This window comes from Schistocerca gregaria, chromosome 5 (assembly GCF_023897955.1).
Source record: "Schistocerca gregaria isolate iqSchGreg1 chromosome 5, iqSchGreg1.2, whole genome shotgun sequence".
Taxonomy (NCBI): domain Eukaryota; kingdom Metazoa; phylum Arthropoda; class Insecta; order Orthoptera; family Acrididae; genus Schistocerca; species Schistocerca gregaria.
The window spans coordinates 542,511,976-542,530,368 of record NC_064924.1 but is presented as its reverse complement, the minus strand read 5'-3'; the positions used below and the strand labels follow the sequence as shown (position 1 = coordinate 542,530,368).

Below are 18,393 nucleotides of genomic sequence, written 5' to 3'. Positions count from 1 at the left end.
TTCTGATATCTTATTTTCGTTTGATGATCCTTTTCTACTAAAGATTAAGGCCACCACAGTTTATAAACTTCCCAATGGAAGGAGCTGCTTACAAAGAAATTTATGGCGACAAACACTTTCGCCTGTTTTTAATTGCTTTCAGTGGACAGTATCTAGCGAGAAGCTGGAGACGATAGCTCTTAACAGATAAAGTGATTAATAATCCGCACTTTTGGTTTATCGATATGCTTGACTTCACGATGACTTGGCTAATTTTAAGACGGCGTGGGAATACATTGATAATTGAGAAAGGACTTTTTGCTATTGCAGGTTCCACAGCGAGTAACACAGTAAGGCTTGTACATGCGTTACTGAACTTAAATTCAAATTACTCAAAGTTGTCAGTGGAAATATTTTCCTTGATGCTGTTTGCGTTATTATAATAATGAATGGAGCGCACGTATCGGATGCACCCACCAGATCGAGGTTACAAACAATGTCCTTAACGTATGGTTTTATTATGGCGTCCCTACTTCACGTGAGAGTTTTGAATATCCTTAAATACTTGAATCGTTAGGTACCTCATCAAACATCCTCCACTAATGACACTTGTACTTAGAGAATTCCTTTCATTGACAGAGAACAATACCGTATCAAACAATATTGTCCCAGTTTTGTAAGAATCTTGCACTCGTGCAAGGGCGCCCATATGATAGTTTGTAAGGCGAGGGTGGGGGGGGGGGGGACTAGACCTAGTAGTATGAAGTATTTTTAATATTTTTGAGGAAGAATGGCGTCATGTAAGTAGCCATAAAAAAGTTCAGTTTCCAACCCTGTTACAAATCAGCATAATATCGGCCTTTAAATCATCTCCTTGAAAGAAAAACGCCTGACTGGACTATAATTTTTCCTTTCCCTGTGAGCTAGGGTTGGGCGGGGGTTGGGGGAGGAGCGCAGTCCCTCCCTCCCTCCCTTACCTCCGCGCGTGGGCGTCCTTTCACTCGTGTTCTAAAGTGTGACGTAGTTCCACACAGTACACATTGATTTGCAGTGTTTAAATGTAGACGTAGAAGCACTGTAGTGAAATGTGCCTCTTTTATTAGATTCTTTAATTTCGAAATGTGGCGAAGAAAGGTCAGAGTTAAGCGTCTTGTCGACGTTGAGGTCTTTAACTACGGTGAGAAGGTGAACTGGAGAAAATTGGACCTTAGAAGTGACTGTCCCGACATTAACCTCTACTAGTTTAGGAAAATCTAGTGAAAAACTAAATCAGTAGGGGGAGAAGATGCTTCGAGACGTGCACATTCCTCATAGGAGTCCATTTTCTTAGCCACACTGCTAAACAGTTTGGTTTTAATTTAAAACATGTCTGAAAAATGTGACACAATGCTTTAGCTAGAAACTCGTATACGAAATACAAATTTCCTCTGGTCACAATTTATCGTGATAAGAAACGTACAGGTGAGAGATACATGGCGAAAATTATTTAGAGCGCGTCATATTACAAGCAAACATTCATAGCTGAGATAAACGTGAAACACAGTGAATGAGGTGGCACAGTAGTTACAACACCAGACTCTGATTACAGACTCATGTGGTTTCTTTAAATTGGCTAACGAGGATGTCGGAGAACACTTCTTCGAAAACGACATCGGCAATCCTCATCCCCTCTCCACTTTCCACCAATCTTGGTTCAATTCGTATTTCTGCTCCGTCTCCACCGAATTCACCCATTTTTTTAAAAATCTAGTCACAATATGACTTTTTAATCTATAGTTGTGATGGCAAACAATACTTTTTTGTGGAGCATGTCGCTTAGTTTTACTTCATAATCTCTATAAGTTAAAAAAAAGCAAGTTGCGATTCCTTACACTTGTTGCTGCTGCAAAACAGGACCTTCTTTAACGCAAAACCTTACAATCGGACAAACGCAGATTAAGTGGCTTAAAAGAAACTTAGGAATTCACGTTTAACCTGCCTGGGTTCTGTCTCCTTCTGTGCAATTATTCCCTAAGAGTGGTAATTCTGTAGTGATGCAGTTAGAAGAAAACGAACACGCGCTGTTTCTTTCTGCTACAAATATCAATGATATTCTGTAAACAGTAGTCGTAAGATTAGAAAATGTGTCTGTCCTGAATGCCCTCACTAGCACGAGACACAGTGATATTCCTCTTTCAGAATCACCGCAAATGCGATTTTCACTGACTAGTACTCGTGCAACATTTCGGCAGCTTGCTCGTTCAGACAAATAATGTTGTTATTTCTAAAAGAGAAGAAAAAATGAAAGGCAAAAGAGAACAAAACCTAAAATAATACTACATACTAGTTATTTTAAGTACATGGACTTTAATCTATACGAATTACTTCCTAAGTGCAACTAGAACAATGTGCGACTTGCGCTGATAGCGCCCCCTCACCCATTGAATCCGCCTCGCGAATTAATAACGAGATCTGCTGAACCGGGCAGCCTGAATGTTGTTCTTAGGCGGTTTCCCACATACCAGTAGGTGGCTGGTACGCATGTCCCACCTCAGGCAACCATACAGTGAGCCTCTTCTAAGAACCGTTAAGCGCATTTTCTCTGGCGTTTCGGCAGATATTTGGAATTTCATTTTTGCAACTTTTAGCTGGAATCAGCCACACAGATACTGCCCATCACGTCTTTCATGGGACGTCCAACGTCGATAGAAAGCGTCGGCTAGTTTCCTGTTATAAACAAAACGATCTTTAGCGGCCCCATGTTGGTCTAATGCGATATTCGTTTTACCTATGAGTATTAGCAGCTAAAGTAAAAAACGAAGGGTAGGGAGTATTCTGGAAGTGACAGCACCAACCCGGTCCCTGCTGACTGCTACCGACATGCAGATGTGCTGCTCACTCGCTGCTGGAGTACTGATTATTCTTCCTGTTTTACTATTCCTGTTGATAAATATCGGTAAAACTAATAACGCACTAGACTAATATGGGAGCACTCTATCGAACTGGCACGGAAAATTCCGATTTAAAAACAGTTTTGTTTGTAATGGGAAAAAAGCTGACGCTTTTCGTCGACGCTGGGCGTCGCATGAAAGACGAGACGAACAGCATTTATTTGACACCAACTACACGTTGGAAAAAGTAAATTGCAAATATCTGCTGAAATGCAAGAGAAAATGCGAGAGACACCCGGTTTATTATAGATGCAGACGGATGGGGTACACAGATTCCATCCCATGGGGTGGGGGGGGGGGGGGGGGTGGGGTGGGGGGGGTGGGGGGAAAGAATAGTGGCGTCAGGAATAGCGACCAGCTACCAACTGTCCCTAACATTGGCTAAACCTAACAAACAATAACGAACCAGTAGAAAAAACAGGAAAAGGCAAGGGACAACAAGAAGAAGAAGATCTAGAACACTGTGCATTGTATTTTGTTAGATAACAGTTTACTTTTGCTCTGCGCCACGTCTTATTTCTTGCAGCGATTCATATGATTAGATATTCTGGATGTTTATCGTGACAGAATCGTTGCGTCTTATATGCATCTATATCATATATCGTTTATTTATTTGCAAGAAATTGAAGATCTGAGCACGTTGCTTCTTTATAATCGAATATCTATTCCGACTATTTCTAGCAAGGCTGCGTAGTTATCTATTACACGCGTGATATTACTTCGCATTTTTGTAAAGGGTGCTGTAAGCGGAGGTATCGACAGTAGTCGGCTGGTATTCATTGTATCATTGTGCTGTAGTATTGTTCATTTGTAGCTACAAATTTCAGTAGCGACTATACAGGGTGATTCTTTTCTAACATGTAAAAACATAGATTGACGAGAGGATATGGAACAAAAAAGCTCTAATGAACTTATGTCAGGAAAGACACGGTTTCTACGCTAGAGACCGTTTATTCAAGCATACATTGTTATAGACACGGAGGCCTTAATACGCGTGTACCATGCAGCCACAGTTACAGTATGTGTGAAAGCGGGCTCCATGTGCCTCAACGCATGAGCGAATGCAGCGTAGCATGTTCTGTCTCACACGTTCACATCGGCCAGGCTACAGCTAAACAGTGTCCGGCCAGGCTGCAGCTAAACAGTGTCGAAGTCAGCATGGATACACTGTTCCATTGTCTCCACGTCTGGAATGGGCTCTGCATACACGATATTTTTCAGATGACCCAATAACCAGAAATCGCACGGGTTGATCTGGTGAACGAGCAGGCCTCAACTGGACCCCCTTGTCAGATCCATCGACCAGGGAAGACACGACTGAGACGCCTCCGGACGTTAACGGCGAAGTGGGCTGCAACACCATTATGTAGCAGCCACATAGCGCTTCGAATCATCAATGGTGCTTCTTCCAGCAGGGGTGGCATAATTACCTGCGAGAAACGTCTTTAGTTCCGGCCTGTTAGACAACGAGGAAGGAAGATTGGTCCCAAAATACAGTCGCCAATTATCCCGGCCACACATTCCGGTGGCACGATGCTGATGATTCACTGTCACCATACCATTGGGATTCTGCACACTATCCCACAGATGTTGTTGTTCTTGTGGTCTTCAGTCCTGAGAATGGTTTGATGCAGCTGTCCATGCTACTCTATCCTGTGCAAGCTTCTTCATCTCCCAGTACCTACTGCAACCTACATCCTTCTGAATCTGCTTGGTGTATTGATCTCTTGGTCTCCCTCTGCGATTTTTACCCTCTACACTGCCCTACAATACTAAATTGGTGATCCCTTGATGCCTCAGAACATGTCCTACCAACCGATCCCTTCTTCTAGTCAAGTTGTGCCACAAACTTCTCTTCTCCCCAATCCTATTCAACACCTCCTCATTAGTTGTGTGATCTACCCATCTACTCTTCAGCATTCTTCTGTAGCACCACATTTCAAAAGCTTCTATTATCTTCTTGTCTAAACTATTTATCGTCCATGTTTCACTTCCATACATGGCTACACTCCATACAAATACTTTCAGAAACGACTTCCTGACACTTAAATCTATACTCGATGTTAGCAAATTTCTCTTGTCATTGCCAGTCTACATTTTATATCCTCTCTACTTCGACCATCATCAGTTATTTTGCTCCCCAAATAGCAAAACTCCTTTACTACTTTAAGTGTCTCATTTCCTAATCTAATACCCTCAGCATCATCTGACTTAATTCGACTACATTCCATTATCCTCGTTTTGCTTTTGTTAATGTTCATCTTATATCCTCCTTTCAAGACAGTATCCATTACGTTCAACTGCTCTTCCAAGTCCTTTGCTGTCTCTGACAGAATTACAATGTCATCGGCGAAACTCAAAGTTTTTATTTCTTCTCCATGGATTTCAATACCTACTCCGAATTTTTCTTTTGTTTCCTTCGCTGCTTGCTCAATATACAGATAGAATAACATCGGGGAGAAGCTACAACTCTGTATCACTCCCTTCCCAACCAGTACTTCCCTTTCATGCCCCTCAACTCTTATAACTGCCATTTGGTTTCTATACAAATTGTAAATTGCCTTTCGCTCCCTGTATTTTTCCCTTGCCACCTTCAGAATTTGAAAGAGAGTATTCCAGTCAAAATTGTCAAAAGCTTTCTCTAAGTCTACAAATGCTAGAAACGTAGGTTTGCCTTTTCTTAAACTAGCTTCTGAGATAAGTCCTAGAGTCAGTATTGCCTCACGTGTTCCAATATTTGTGCGGAATCCAAACTGATCTTCTCCTAGGTCGGCTTCTACTAGTTTTTCCATTCGTCTGTAAAGAATTCACGTTAGTATTTTGCAGCCGTGACTTATTAAACTGATAGTTCGGTAATTTTCACATCTGTCAACACCTGCTTTCTTTGGGATTGGAATTATTATATTCTTCTTTCGCCTGTCTCATACATCTTGCTCACCAGATGGTAGAGTTTTGTCAGGACTGGCTCCCACAGATAACTGTAATGAAAGTTGAAGATACCACTCTGGGTAAAGGTGGCGTTAATGTGAATGGGATGGATGACACAAATCCCGGGATCGTGGTTGCCCGATGAAGAAACCAGTGACTAAACTGCTCCCGATGTGGTAAGTCTGTCGCTAGTAAGCCCTGCACGCGCTGTAAGTGATAAGGGTAGCAACATTTGCCATGGAGAATGTGCCACACGACCGTCTGGCTTACCCTGCACTGGAGGGCCAACTGCCTGGTACTGACACGGTGGTCGCCTTCCACAGTGTTAACCAGTTTTCCTGCAAGTCTAGTGTCCGAACATTTCGGGTACGTCCGTCATGTTTTCCTGCATCCTGAAATGATTCTGTCTCAAACAAACGACGAAACACTGTTGCAAACTTTGAGTACTGTGGTTGTTATCAGCGGAGAGAGGTCTCTTGATACAACCTTGCTGCTCACCGCCCTTTGCCGTTTGCCTTTCCGTAAGTAAACACCTTGTCGGCAAGCTCTCGATTCGAAAACGGAACCATTGTGTGCAGGAGAGAGCTGTAGGGCATGACGTATGAGGAACATTACCACCCTCTAGGAGGAAACCATGCATACCGTAACTGTGGCTGCATGGTACAGAGCGTATTATACCGCAGTCTTTGTAACTATGTATGACCGAACAATGGTCTCTAACGTTTCCGGACATAAGTTCATTACACCTTTTTTGTTCCCTATCCTCTTACCGATCAATCCTTAGAGTTTTTACACGGTGGAAAAAATCGCCTAGTATAAACTCATTCATACCATCGTTACTCTCGTTTGTGACGTCTGCTTAGGTGGAAACACTGACGAATGTTCATTTTACATGTTGCTTGCACTGCGAGAGAAGTGTTTCTGAGAAGCAAGGATCGCTTTCTCCACCCACGCAAAAACCCTATTACATTACAAATGTAGTAGACTTGCAAGATTGCAGTTCGTTTCAACGAAATTGGATGCAACTTAACAACAAATAAGTAACGTTGTAAATGAGCACGTCAGCTGCATATATCTACTGTAGAAATCAAGTGAATGCTTTTAAGGACCATAGGCAAATGCACTTAATCTTGTTAATGCTGATCCAGCATTAAGGAGACTAACTAACGCACGTCTGTGGTTGAGCATATACATATGTTAGTCAACTCACCTTCACTATGAAGTTGAAAATTATTGTTGCAAGTAATTTACATCTTTTTTGGCTTGTGATATAGTTTGTCTGTTACTGTCATTTCATTTGCGAAATTGCGGTAAACTTTCTGAACGTGGTACTTTTTCTCTATTTTTTTCAGAAATATGTATATAATATGCTGATTGCCTGTGAACATATAAAACATGAAGCGTATTTCACACATCTACATAGTACTAATACAGAGAGCGCGTGATTTTGCTAGACTCATTCAGATCCAGTGTTTCATGCAGCCTGTTCTACACATTCGTCACCTGCTGCATTTTGTTGTTGTTGTTGTTGTTGTTGTGTTCTTCAGCCCAGCGACGGCTTTGACGCAGCTCTCCGCGCTCGTCTGCCCTATGCAGGCCCCTTCATCTTCGAATACCTACCGCTACCCATATCCATTTGAATCCTGTTATTGTATTCGAGTCTTGGTCTCCATCTACAATTTCCACACTCCGCACTCCCTAGTGTTACCAAACTGACAATTCATTGTTGCCTCAGGATGTGTCCTACCAACCGATCTCTCCTTTTAGTCAAGTATTCCGACACATTTCTTTTTCCACCAATTCCATTCAGTGATTTCTCATTTACCTATTTAATCTTCAGGATTCATCTGTAGCACTACGTTCCGAAACGTTCTGCTTGCATCTTGTTTGAAATGCTCGTCTTGCACGTGTCGTTCTGCACCGGGCTGCACATTTTCTATTTCTTATGTCTTTGTCGTGCATCTGCACAGTCTCGACATGGTTATTTACAGATATTGTACAGTTAATTTAAGGAATGGCCGCATGCCCAGCCTGTCGTCACCTCCCCCCCCCCCCCCCCCCCATCTTGACTTCCTTAAACCAATTTTCTAGGATAAGCCTTATTGCCTCACGTGTTCCTACATTTCTCTGGAAGCCAAGCTGATCTACCCAGAGGTCGGCTTCTACCAACATTTCCAATCTTCTGTAAATAGCGTAACACGATTTTGCATCCATGACTTATTAAACTGATGATTCAGTAATATCCACATTTGCCATTCTCCCTGACCTCTGAGGGTATTTCATCTGTTTCATAAATCTTGTATCCTACAAGGAATTGCCGGCCGGAGTGGCCCAGCAGTTCTAGGCGCTGCAGTCTGGAACCGCGCGAACGCTACGGTCGCAGGTGCGAATCCTGCCTCAGTCATGGATGTGTGTGCTGTCCTTAGGTTAGTTAGGTTTAAGTAGTTCTACGTTCTAGGGGACTGATGACTTCAGAAGTTAAGTCCCATAATGCTCAGAGCCATTTTGAACCACAAGGAATTATTTTCTCACGATTGGTTCTCCCAGGGATGCCAATAATTCTAGAGACTTGTTTCCACTTAGATCTTTCGCTCAGATGTCGAATTCTTCTCACCGTATCGTATTTCATTTCCACCCACTTCCTCTTCTGCTTCTATAATACATTCTAAGGAACAAAACGACGCAACGCAAAAGAATTATTCGAATGTGGCTGAAGCCGTAGACGTGACGTGCGTGTACAGACAAAAAATGATTATAATTTCAGAAAAATTTGGTGATTTATTCAAGAAAAAGAGGTTTACAAATTAAGCTAGTCGATAAGGTGTTGGTGCACCTCTGACCCTTATGCAAGCAGTCATTCGGCTTGACATCGATTGATGAAGTTGTTGGATGTTGTCCTGAGGGATATCGAGCCAAAGTGTGTCCAATTGGCGCGTTAGATCGTCAAAATCCCGAGTTGGTTGGAAGGTCCTGCCCATAATGCTCCAAGAGTTCTCAGCTGGGGAAAGATCCGGCGACCTTGCTAGTCAAGGTAGGGTTTGTCAAGCACGAAGACAAACAGTGGGAACACTCGCCGTGTGTGGCAAGCCCACAATGGCTTGCCATGAATGCCAACAAAACGGGGCATAGATTGTCCATTATAATTATCCGGGCTGTTATGCCGTGGTCGGTTGATGATTTTTGTCTCAATTCCTAACGTTTCGTCTCCGACTGCAGGAGACATCTTCAAGGGGGTCCGTAGGTCGATAGAAAGTCCAACACACCCACTGGCCCGCTACTGACTGCCGCTAAATTCCGTCTCCGCGAGCTCCCGCGCCGCGGTGTGACGTCAAGTGTTTTGAAAACGTCAGTGCAATTGGCCGCTGCCCGTCTCCGTCGATCGCCGTTGCCATCACCCAGTAGTGGACGGGCGGTACACATCTTCTGTAACACCGGCATCCATATACCGTTTAATTTCACGCCCTCCTCCTTTCGGTTGAAAGGCCAATTGCACTGACGTTTTCCAAACACGTGACGTCACACCGCGGCGCGGGAGCTCGCGGAGACGGAATTTAGCGGCAGTCAGTAGCTAGCCAGTGGGTGTGTTGGACCTTCTATTGACCTACGGACCCCCTTGAAGATGTCTCCCGCAGTCGGAGACGAAACGTTGGGAATTGAGACAAAATTCATCAACCGACCACGGCATAACAGCCCGGATAATTGTAATGGACATGATATTTCCGGCCGTGAAAGTCTACATTTTAGTATCGGGGAATAGATTATTATTGACGTACCGCTGTGCTGCAAAGGTGCTACGGATGCTAACCAAAATGGTCCTGCTGTGAATAGAAATGGCACCAAAGACCACCACTGCTGCTTGTTGGGCCATATGGCGAGCGATAATCAGGTTGGTATCCCACCACTGTCCAGGGCGTCTCCAGACACATCTGCACTGCTACATCAGTGCTCAAATCGAAGCGCGAGTCTTACTGACTGGAGTAGAGTCGTCTTCATTGGTGAGTTGCGGTTCGAATTGAGCCCCGATGACCAGCAAAGACGTGTCGGGAGACGCCTCGGACAGTGGTGAGTTACCAAACTGCCTGTCGCCCGCCATATGGCACGGCAGCCAGGAGTGGGGGGCTGGGGTTCCATTTCATTTCATAGCACCTCCCCTTTGGTTGTCATCCTCGCCACCTTTACAGGACAGTGCTAAGTCGACGATATAATGCGTCCTGTTTTGTTGCCCTTAGTGGAAGGCCGTCCTGGGATTACATTACAGCAAGATAACGCTGTTCCGCACTCGCCGAGAGTTTCCACTGCTTATCTTCGTTGTTGCCAAACCCTACATTGGCCAGCAAGGTTGCCGGCTGTATCCCCAATTGAGAATGTCCTGAGCATTATGGACAGGGCCCTCTAACCATCTCGGGATCTTGACGAGCTAACGCGCCAGTTGGACAGAATTTGGCACGATATCCTACAGGAGGACATCCCACAACTCTGTCAATCAACCTAAGCCGGACAACTGCTCGCTTAAGGGACAAAGGTGGACCACCATGTTATTAAGTTATTAAGTTCGTGTAGCTCTTTTTCTTGGAAAAATCATCCAATTTTTCCGAAATTGAGCTCTTTTGTTCGTCTCTACATGCACGTCACAACGATCGATGTCCGTCCCGTTCCGACAATTCCTTCCTGGCACGTCTTTTTTCCTTGTCTTAGAGTGTTTTTTTTATGGGCTATTCAAGAGACTTCAGATGATGATGATGATGTTTGGTTTGTCGGGCGCTCTACTGCGCGTTTATCAGTGCCCGTACAAATTCCCAATCTTTACACAGTCCAGTCACGTCAATTTCACGAATGATGATGAAATGGTGAGGACAACCAAACACCCAGTCCCCGGGTGTATAAAATCCTCAACCCGGCCGGTTCAAATGGTTCAAATGGCTCTGAGCACTATGGTACTTAACTTCTGAGGTCATCAGTCCCCTAGAACTTAGAAGTACTTAAACCTAACCAACCTAAGTACAACACACACATCCATGCCTGAAGCAGGATTCGAACCTGCGACCGTAGCGGCCGCGCGGCTGTAGACTGTAGCGCTTAGAACCGCTCGGTCACTACGGCCGGCAACCCGGCCGGCAATCGAACCTGGGACCCCGTGATCCAGAGGTAGCAACACTAGACAACGAGCTGCGGACAAGAAACTTCAAGTTGTGAACAGAGGCTTGTGTTCATTTTCTCTCTCTTCTCACTGTGACAGTAGAGAATGAAGAATTTTGCGAAGATCTTACTGCAATGTATTAAAAAGAAGCCTGTGAAGAGTGGAAGAGAATTATAATTACCTATTTGATATCCCTGCATGCCAGGCCTTTCTACGAACGCAGCAGATTGTTTACAAGCGTACGAAATTCATTTTAGACCAATGCTGGTCTATTTGAAGAATGTATCAGCTCAACTAAAACCGTCTCTAACTTTTACGAAGAGATGGGGCATCACATTATGCTGCTCGGCATACTTCGATGAGGTATGCTGCACCATCTGTAGGACTACTGCCGTGATTTTGAGAACTTGTTATTGCACAAGTTTTACAAAACAATCTTTTTTCTGGATGGTGAGACCCAGTTTATTTAAAAATCATACAAGCTCCGCTCTTAATTGACCACAGAATTACAAAATAACGCTGATATGTAGGTGTGCTGAGAAGTAATGCATCCAATTTTTTAAAAAGAAATCAAACATCATTAACTGTCTACATCTTTATTCTTCGTGTCTATGTTTTTATTTCCCAACATAGTCACCCTGGCGACGAACACATTTCTCCCAACGAGAGACCAGTTTGTCGATACCTTCATTGTAGAATGTGAGACTGTCGACTGAGCCACAACCTCATCTCTGCCTGCACTGCTTCATCACTATCAAAGGGAAGTGCTCGAAAGTGTCCTTTATGTTTTGTAAATAGATGAAAACCGGATGGGGCCAAGTAGGAGCTGTATGGAGGACGATCGGTAACAGTGAGCTCGAGGCGTCAGCTTGATGAAGATGCCGCACCGCTCCTGTGTAGTCTGGCATTTTCTTGCTGGAGGAGAGGGTGCTCCACGTGTGGACGCATTCGTGCTTTCGATTACAGCAAAAAAATGGTGTTCAAATGGCTTTGAGCAATATGGGACTTAACTACTCAGGTCATCAGTCCCCTACAACTTAGAACTACTTAAACCTAACTAACCTAAGGACATCACACACATCCATGCCCGAAGCAGGATTGGAATCTGCGACCGTAGTGATAGCACGATTCCAGACCTGTAGCGCCTAGAACCGCATGGCCACTCCGGCCGGCTCGATTACACGCACCGACATAGTTATGTTACACAGCGCTACAGTTCGAAGCCCTCGAGAGGCAGGCGGCTACAAATAGGAAGGCATGATTAATGAATATGTACAGTGTTAATAACGCTGTCAAATGTTGCTTACGAATGCACTGTCTCGTCTTGAGGCGAACGGAAATATAATCTGTGCCCTTAAAACCCAAGATTGTTGCTGAAGAAGGACGTTGTTCCACCCGGCTGCGTTTCAAATATTTTATTTTCACTACTAGTTTCGAGCACCGACCAAGTTGAAGTCCAACTAAAAAACATAAAAACACGCCTTAAAAAAGAGAAGAAAGCTAAGACTTGAAAACATGAGTTATACACCTACATTTGGTGTAGCGTTAAACCACTACTATATATATATATATATATATATATATATATATATATATATATATATATATATATATATATATATATATATACTAATTTCAGTTATAGCTTTTTCTCTTTCTTATCGTGTGTTTTTGTGTTGTTTAGATGCACTTGGGAATGGGCAGTGCCTGAAAATAGTAGTGCAAATAAAATATTTTAAAAACAGCCTTGCGGCATAATGTATTTCTTCAAATTTACTGAGGCCCGCCCAGAATAAAGTGACTGTTGCTGAGCTAAACATAAAAACAGCAAAGCAAATATCAAACCCGAGGCCGCAGCCGTAGTGCTGCAAACAAAGCGTATCTGAAGATCAAATCTTCTGGGTTGTTAAGCGCGTCATACACTCCTGGAAATGGAAAAAAGAACACATTGACACCAGTGTGTCAGACCCACCATACTTGCTCCGGACTCTGCGAGAGGGCTGTACAAGCAATGATCACACGCACGGCACAGCGGACACACCAGGAACCGCGGTGTTGGCCGTCGAATGGCGCTAGCTGCGCAGCATTTGTGCACCGCCGCCGTCAGTGTCAGCCAGTTTGCCGTGGCATACGGAGCTCCATCTCAGTCTTTAACACTGGTAGCATGCCGCGACAGCGTGGACGTGAACCATATGTGCAGTTGACGGACTTTGAGCGAGGGCGTATAGTGGGCATGCGGGAGGCCGGGTGGACGTATCGCCGAATTGTTCAACATGTGGGGCGTGAGGTCTCCACAGTACATCGATGTTGTCGCCAGTGGTCGGCGGAAGGTGCACGTGCCCGTCGACCTGGGACCGGACCGCAGCGACGCACGGATGCACGCCAAGACCGTAGGATCCTACGCAGTGCCGTAGGGGACCGCACCGCCACTTCCCAGCAAATTAGGGACACTGTTGCTCCTGGGCTATCGGCGAGGACCATTCGCAACCGTCTCCATGAAGCTGGGCTACGGTCCCGCACACCGTTAGGCCGACTTCCGCTCACGCCCCAACATCGTGCAGCCCGCCTCCAGTGGTGTCGCGACAGGCGTGAATGGAGGGACGAATGGAGACGTGTCGTCTTCAGCGATGAGAGTCGCTTCTGCCTTGGTGCCAATGATGGTCGTATGCGTGTTTGGCGCCGTGCAGGTGAGCGCCACAATCAGGACTGCATACGACCGAGGACACAGGGCCAACACCCGGCATCATGGTGTGGGAAGCGATCTATTACACTGGCCGTACACCTCTGGTGATCGTCGAGGGGACACTAAATAGTGCACAGTACATCCAAACCGTCATCGAACCCATTGTTCTACCATTCCTAGACCGGCAAGGGAACTTGCTGTTCCAACAGGACAATGCACGTCAGCATGTATTCCGTGCCACCCAACGTGCTCTAGAATGTGTAAGTCAACTACCCTGGCCAGCAAGATCTCCGGATCTGTCCCCCATTGAGCATGTTTGGGACTGGATGAAGCGTCGTCTCACGCGGTCTGCACGTCCAGCACGAACGCTGGTCCAACTGAGGCGCCAGGTGGAAATGGCATGGCAAGCCGTTCCATAGGACTACATCCAGCATATCTACGATCGTCTCCTTGGGAGTATAGCAGCCTGCATTGCTGCGAAAGGTGGATATACACTGTACTAGTGCCGATATTGTGCATGCTCTGTTGCCTGTGTCTATGTGCCTGTGGTTCTGTCAGTGTGATCATGTGATGTATCTGACCCTAGGAATGTGTCAATAAAATTTCCCCTTCCTGGGACAATGAATTCACGGTGTTCTTATTTCAATTTCCAGGAGTGTATTTCTTCAGACGATAGACATTTCGACCCCTCTGCTGGGATCTTCTTCAAGATCTTGTGGTGTCCGCATTAGATTGTGCACTGTTAAGAGACCAGTGTCACCTTTTATGTAAGGGAGTTTTTGCGAGCTTATGCTGGAGAAGTAGGATTATTGGGTAGAAATCTGGTGGCTACCGTTGGTGGTAATCAATTATTCAAGTCGGCCAGGGTGGCCGAACGGTTCTAGGCGGTACAGTCTGGAACCGCGCGAGCGCTACGGTCGCAGGTTCGAATCATGCCTCGGGCATGGATGTGTGTGACGTTCTTAGGTTAGTTAGGTTTAAGTAGCTCTAAGTTCTACGGGACTGATGACCTCAGAAATCCCATAGTGCTCAGAGGGATTTTAACCATTTTAATCAATTATTCAAAATGACAGTCACAATCGCATTATTTATTTTGCCGCCAACCAGTTTCAATCCGCGATGGGGTCATCCTCAGGGCAATTTACACTGTAAAGTTATGATATTAGTAAGTAATCATGTACGTAATTATACAAGATATTAGTCAAAGCTACATAAAAAAACAGATATTTATACCCATTTGGTCGCTCGCTGGAGTCGTCGCCCTGCCTGTGCACGGTTGGTAACTATGCACGGTTGGCTCTCTGTATGAGCTTAAACTACGGCCAACAACACGTGGGCAGACGGTGACACCCTCCACGGTGACTAACGGTAGTTACATGCTTAAGCAGGAAATCGTAAATTTTTAAGTTTGTTTTAGTTGTAATATAAAACATAATAAATAATAAATATAACTAATTAAACCTGGAGAAATTTACAATTATTTAAAATTCAGGTGACTGTTGTCCCATTCATTTTTCACATCATCTGTGGATAGAGCTTAAGCATGTACCTACCGTTGGTCACCGTGGAGGGTGTTACAGTCTGCCCACGTGTTGTTGGCCGTAGTTTAAGATCATACAGAGAGCCAACCATGCATAGTTACCAACCGTGCACAGGCAGGGTGACGACTCTAGCGAACGACCAAATGGGTATAAAAATCTGTTTATTTATGTAACTTTGACTAATTGCTTGTAGGATTACGTACATGATTACTTACTAATATTTTAACTTTGCAGTGTAAATTGCCCTGAAGATGACCCCGCCGCGGATTGAAACCGGTTGGTTCAAAATGGCTCGAATGGGTCTGAGCACTATGGGACTTACCTTCTGAGGTCATCAGTCTCCTAGAACTTAGAACTACTTAAACCGAACTAACCTAAGGACATCACACACATCCATACCCGAGGCAGGATTCGAACCTGCGACCGTAGCGGTCGTGCGGTTCCAGACTGTAGCACCTAGAACTGCTGGGCCACCCGGCCGGCGAAACCGGTTGGCGGCAAAATATTTTGAATAACCGGTTATAAGTAAATTAATCGCTATTTGTCTCCATTCAACTATGTTGCATAAAAAATTGGTGTGCCGTAGTAATCTAAGAAAGGAATTTTTCCCGCACTTACGATGGAGAAGAGTTGTTGGTTAAAATTCCTGCTGCCGCTGTTGGTAAGTGTAACGTTCCCTCTTTCTGTTTATTTAGGTTTGATTTGTTTGATTGTTATTCTTTATTTCTATTATTCGGAATCTTTTTTTTATTAAATTGAGCCTGAAACTTACGTAATAAATACTTCGCGTGAAGTACGATTTGTAGCATAAACAAAAATTAATTTCGGAAATGTAATCCACTGAATATTAAAAGTAAAGCTTTTGAACAACGCGCGTGACTGACTAGATACATTCAGAGGGTACGTACATTCGCGTGCGAGTGGTTGCGGTCTGATGAGAAATTTTCATTGTGAAATAATTTCGTCGTAACAGACTCGGAGATTGCGAACGTACATTCAGAGTAGAGGCACGTACGTTCTATCATTCCCCGTGGCCTGGGTAAAAGAATGGCAATTATTTAAATCTAAGAGTATTTCTTTTGCATCGGACTAGTATTTTTATAAGAAAAAGAAGATTGCAGGTTCTGAATGTCTTGGCAAAACGAATCGGAAGTAATTTTAGCGGCCACGAAAGGAAAGTAGAGAGCACAGTCACGCACCTCTATTGTTGAGCAGCGCCGTTTTGAAGATCTTCGGTTCCATCTAAAACTCGCCTTCTCTGCTTAACATAAATACTCCATAGGCATGGGAATAAGGCTCGTTGTGCGATGAAAATAATATAAAACATATCTTGCGTCTTTTAACTCTTTCATTTACCACACACACACACACTAGTAATTAGACAGTACGACATCCCACCAGCCCACCAGAACAAAAAGTAGTCATTCATACAAGAAATAAAAAACGAAGGGCGAAGTTGTTCCTATGTCTCTCAAAGATAAAAGGTTTACCAGATATTTCTCTGGTGTGTCACTGGAACAATTTTTCAGCACCTCTGCGATTAAATCACAATATTTTCAGTTCCCTTACATAAGTCAACATCAGTGGCTACAAGCGAAACGAGCATGGCAGGAGAGTGGTAATATTTATCCAAAATATTGTTGGCAGACATCCAGGGCGTTGTTTGCATCGCTCGCTGGCCGCTCCCGCGCATTCACACCCTTCCTGGGGCGGACCCGCGATGCCGGAAGCCTGTAGCCGTCGTCTCCATTCAAGTTACATACCATTCTTTGAAATATCAATCGCTTCTCGGACTTGTTCTCTACAAATGGTGGTTACCTTGACAAGCACACATATGTCATTGACATCGATGACAAGGCAACAGTTCTCGTGATGTTCCGCTACCGCCTTTTTATACTTTGTTTTAGACGAATATGATGTTCGTGTTCCTTAATACATTCTTTAACGGTCGTTCTCGATTCGCCTGTACACACACTGTCGCATCCACATGTCATTTCGTAGACGCCCGCAGTAGACAATCAGGTGCATACTTTTCCGTCGGAAAATGTCTTTTGTTTTGAGTGAAGGAAGTGATCTGAAAAGCATTTTTCCTTAGAATTCTGTTTATCGATCAGTGACCCCCGAAGAAACTGTAACTTAATACAGTGGGAAGGCGGTTTCTCGTCGTTCCTATTAGAATAATTAATATTTCTCTTAAAAGCCCTGTCTATGGAAAAATTGTCATAGCTGTTGGTCTTCATCGTCTTCTTTAAAAATCCAACTCCTTCTCCTGTTCCATGCTGTTATCATCACTGATACGGAAAACTTGTGAAGACAGAGTGTTGAGCACTGATTGCTTCTGGATTGGGTGATGGCGTGAAGCGGCGTCTAAATACCTATTTGTGTTAGTAGTATGACGAGGTCGAACAACCGAGAAGATCTTAATTCCAGTGACAGCTGCGACGAAAGCCTACGTTACACAAAGAGTATTGCTTTGGCAACATGTGAACAAACATCCACAGTGGCAGTGCGGCCGAGTTTCAAAGCCGCCTGCTGACCAGCGAATCTTGAGCTAAGCGCAGCGCATGCTAAGCATCGACTTCTGCGTCTGATGCCTAGTCGGAGTATTAATTAAATACCCTGCATCTTCGTAGGTAAAAATGAACCACAAAGTCTACAATGATAACATAAGTGAGGTATGTTCCTGTATGAAAATCTAAAAGTATTCGCTAGCACTCACATCATCCATCAATGATATAGGGATGGATATAAGCATGTAACTAAGTAAGTAATTTTCGCTATATGTTTTCATCTGCTAGATTTCGCCACAGTCTTCTCTTAATTACCATAATATTTCGTAGCAACAGGAACACAATTATCTCACACGTCATAATACTTACTTGACACTGAGGTGACAAAAGTCATGAGATAACTCCTAATATTGTGTCGGACCTCCTTTGCCCGGCTTAGTCCAGCAGCTCGACGTGACACGGACTCAACAAGTCGTTTGAAGTCCCCTGTAGAAATACCATGCTCTCCCTATAGCCGTCCTTAACTGCGGAAGTGTTGCCGGTGCAGGAGTTTGTGCAAAAAGTGACCTCTCGATTATGTCCCATAAATGTCAGATGGGATTCATGTCGGGCGATCTGGATGGCCAAATCATTCGCTCGAATTGTCCAGAATGTCACCGAAACCACTCGCGAACAGCTATGGCGC

General features: G+C 44.3%; 1 protein-coding gene across 1 annotated transcript in view; it reads left to right on the top strand.

The window, feature by feature from the left end:
• Positions 1-18,393, top strand: part of LOC126272727 (probable cytochrome P450 6a14) — a 98,896-nt gene that overhangs the window by 161 nt on the left and 80,342 nt on the right. The gene's annotated exons all lie outside the window — the stretch shown is intronic.